This window comes from Octodon degus, unplaced genomic scaffold, assembly GCF_000260255.1.
Source record: "Octodon degus isolate 3935 unplaced genomic scaffold, OctDeg1.0 scaffold00201, whole genome shotgun sequence".
Taxonomy (NCBI): Eukaryota; Metazoa; Chordata; class Mammalia; order Rodentia; family Octodontidae; genus Octodon; species Octodon degus.
This window is the reverse complement of record NW_004524777.1, coordinates 3975030-3979274: the sequence shown is the minus strand read 5'-3', so window position 1 is coordinate 3979274 and position 4245 is coordinate 3975030.

Below are 4245 nucleotides of genomic sequence, written 5' to 3'. Positions count from 1 at the left end.
CATGGTGTTATGTTGAGCTGTAGGGGCTCAGGTCAACAATTTCTGACATTGCCAGTGAAGCAGAAGACCCAATATTATTATGGACTACTGGACTCTTTTAGAATATTTTGCTGAGTTTACACACTTATAATATTCAAATAACGGAACTTAACAAAAAAAGGGGATACAGATTTATGTCCATTTTGTATCTGTATATTCAAAGTGGTTAGGATAGATATATTGTTACATTCTTTTAATGAACAGAGGTATTTAGTCTAATGGTGTTTGTACATAGGATATCAAGTCTGCATCTTGTACAGCAATTAACCACTAGGAAGAATGTATGCAATGTGTTAATTATTGAAACTGTCCTACCAATGTGGTTGGAGACTGTCTCAATGCTAGTTGTCTCTCAATAAAATTTTGGAGACAAAAATAAATAAATAAAACAAAACAAAAAAGAAATTAAGAAGTGAAAAAGTACAAACAATTGGAAAAAAAGAGATGAAACAAATTAAAGCATTAACTGCTTCTTTCCATAGACAAGCAGAAATGCACAATACAGTTGTTGAAACCATCCTGCTTACATACTTAGATAAATCTCTTTCCCCTGCTCCCTCTCCTTTCCTTCTCCTCAAGTCAGTAACTCTTTCCTTTTGAATAAGTTCATTTCCTTTCCCAGTATCTATTGTAGCATTCAGATTCCATTTTTCAATTTCAGGTTCTCACACTAAGGAGACAATATGATGTTTACACTATAAAGCTACTGTGGTAAAATCAGCATGGTACTGGCATAGAGACAGACCTGAGGATCAGTGGAATAGATTAGAAGATACAGACACATCTGCAAATGCAGTCAGCCACCTTATCTTTGATAAAGGGGCAAAACATGTTCATCGGAAGAAAGATAGCCTCTTTAATAAATGGTGCTGTAAAAATTGGCTTTCCACATGCTGAAGGTAAATCTAGACCCATGTCTATCACCATGCACAAAGCTACAGTCAAAATGGATCAAGATTTAAATATTAAAAGAGAAACATTAAATCTTCTGGAGGAAAATGTAGGTAGAATTTTTTTTTTCAGAACTGGGGATTGAACTCAGTAGAAATCTTAAAGACGTAGTGCTAGGTAGAGTTCTTGAGCAAAAACCAGACTGCACAGGAAATATTTCAAAGAATCAACAACTGAGATCTCATCTTTTTAATTTCTTTCTTTCTTTTTTTTTAATGTTTTTTTTTGAATTTATTTTTATTTATTTATTTGTTTTGTGTGTGTGTGTGGTCAGCTCAGCCCACTAGGGGGCAGGGCTGGCTGGCATGAGGTGCTGGGGGATTGAACCGTGCTCCCTGTTCTTAGCTTAGCTTGTTCTAAGTAGGTGCTTTAGACCACTGAGCCATTTCACTAGACCCTTTAATTTCTTTCTTGCCTTTAAATCTCTTTTCACCTTTAAAAAAAATTTATTTTATTGAGAAACAAATATCAGTGAGACAGTTTCAAAGCTGATTAATAGGACAGTTTCAATAATTAATACATTGTACATTGTCATCTTCTTAGTGATTATCCATAGTACAAGAAGCAGGCAGGATATCCTGTCCAAACACTATTAGTACAAATCTTTTTTCTCATTGCATTAAGTGCAAGTAACTGTATATCTATCCTAACTATTCTGCATATACAAATACAAAATAGTCCTTCCTTTGTATCTCCTTTTTTTGTTTAGTCCTGTCAGAAATGGGTACTCCATTGGCATCTAAATACTATAGGTGCGTGAATTCAACAAAACAATCCAACACAGTTCAACAGTCCATAATAGTAGTGGGTTATCTGTAGAAGTTGTTGACTTGAGCCTTTCACAGGTCAGTATATTAATATGGATTTACTTTATATATTTCGTTTTTATACTTTTCTTCTGGATGGTTAAGAACAAGATAAAGCAAGACCTATATAACAAGAAATGTTATATAGATTAGCTCAGTAGAATATAGATAGCTCAGTAGAATAAGATGTATTCTACTGCAATGTAGAATACATCTACATTACAATGTATATGTAACTTTTGTATCTGATAAGGTCAGTCAAATAACCTCAGGATTTATCCTGTGACCCTATACTGCACTTTGTAGATTCTTTGTCAGCATCAGCCATGTGGATGAGTCACAGTCATTGCTTGACCAATTTGCTCTCTGTGAAAGCCTGAGAGAATGTTTTCTCTCCATGTGACTCTCCTTAGGCACACTATACATCATCGATCACATTCCTCTGTGGCTCCGTAATCTCCTTGATCAGAAAATTTGGGGCACAACTGAATTACATGATGTTACAGTACAGGTTTTCTTATGTCCTGAGTCTTCACTAACCTTGAAAGGCTAGGGCCAAAATGTTGGCTGACCTTGCAGCCTTTCCCTTTCTCCAATTTGTGATCTGCAAACTGATGTTGTTAACCCTCCAGAAGAGAAGCTTATTATTAGCCTACAGCATATGCAGTTTAGTTTACCCTAACTATCTCTCTAAATAGCAAACATCTTAGGCATAACATGTAACAGGTATTTTCCATCAAGTATTGAGATGTTAAACTTTAAGACCCTACGGAATATGAAGAAAGGAAAAATAATTTAAAAAAGGAATGACACTTACATATTTCTACACAGAAATTTAGAAATCTAACCATATACAGCATTGAAGCAGGACAGTTCTATGACATTTTTTTCTTGTTTCTTTTTGTTTTTCATTTATTACCCTTTGTTTAAAAAAAGCAAGTTTTACTTGAGAGACAATATGGTAATAATTAGTATGTGATGACAGGAAGTATGTATTTGGAAGACCCGAATGGCAGACATTCCAAGCATAACCCTTTTATTACACATTGCTATCTTCAGTGCTGTTGCTTGGTTTGCAGGTATCAGCATATATAGTTAGTCAGGGTGAGAATCCTACCAATTAACTGCTAGTTTCAAAAACTGCTGATGTTTCTCAGGATCATTGCCTTACCCATCTTGTGCATATAAATGTATGGCTTTGCCCCTGTCCTGTTTCCCAGCTTTTCTCCTTGCCCTCTCCTCATTGTCCAATCCTCAAGTTCTCGCTTTCCTTTTAATTGTGTTATACCTTTCTATTTGTAATTCTTCTTTCAAGTTCTTATACTAGGGAGACTATACAATATTTACACATGTGTGTCTGGTTTATTTCACTTATGAGTATATCTTCAATTGGCATCCACTTAAATATGAAGGCTCCGAGTTTATCATTCTTTATAGCTGAGTAATATTCCATTATATATAAATACCTCATCTTTTTCAATGATTCCTTATGTGACGGGCATCTTGGTTGTTTCCAAGATTTGGCTATCACAAATTGTGCTCCTAGGGGAACTACCCACTCGGGCCCCCCTCCTGTTCCTCTCTTGGACAGGAGCTTTCTTTCTCTCAATAAATATATTCTGCTAATAACCTCCAATTGTTCCTAAAATTCATTCTTCGGTTTTAGAGAACACGAACTCGTACAGGTCAGGTTGGGAGATCGTTTTTCCCTATATTGTTTGGAGGTTCCCTATATGGTTTGGAGGTTACCCACCCAGAATCAGTTTTTCTCCCTACATCATTTTGGAGGTTTCCACCGAGATCACTGGATGGAGGTATGAGTTTGTTTTTCTTTCATAAATTCTGGATTGGGACTTGCTTAGGTAACAAATTTTTATGCTTCAAATGTTAATGTCTTTGCCCATTGCTCATAATTAATTCTTCATACTTTGTCTCATACAGTTTTGTCTCATAATACTGTTAAAATTGCTTGCAATTGCTTCCATTTTGTCTCATATTGTTGGTAATATTTTGGTCAAAATATTGTTGGTAAATCTAAGTTAAAATGTGGAAATGTTACAAGTTCATGATACTTCTTTAGTAGGACATTTTATGACTATTTTGCACTTGTATATGTTGCATTTGAACTGGTATTCCTAAATGTACTGGTATTCCTTACTTGAATTTAGACAATAGCACTACAGAGAGTACTGTTAGTAAGCCTCCTAGTGGATTTTATGTAAACTTTTGTAAAATGGGACTTTTAGGCAGCTTGGACTTAAAAAATATACATGCCTGTATATGAAACATGGGACTCCTTTTGCCAGTTAAATGACATTAGGTCAGCAACCATTCTTAAAGAGTTGGAGGACAGATTTCACTGGGATAGACTGGTTCTGATCCCCCTCTACATGCTAGAGGGAATGTCAGGCCTGCTCTGTTTCAGTTTCCTTGCTTTGACTTTATTCCT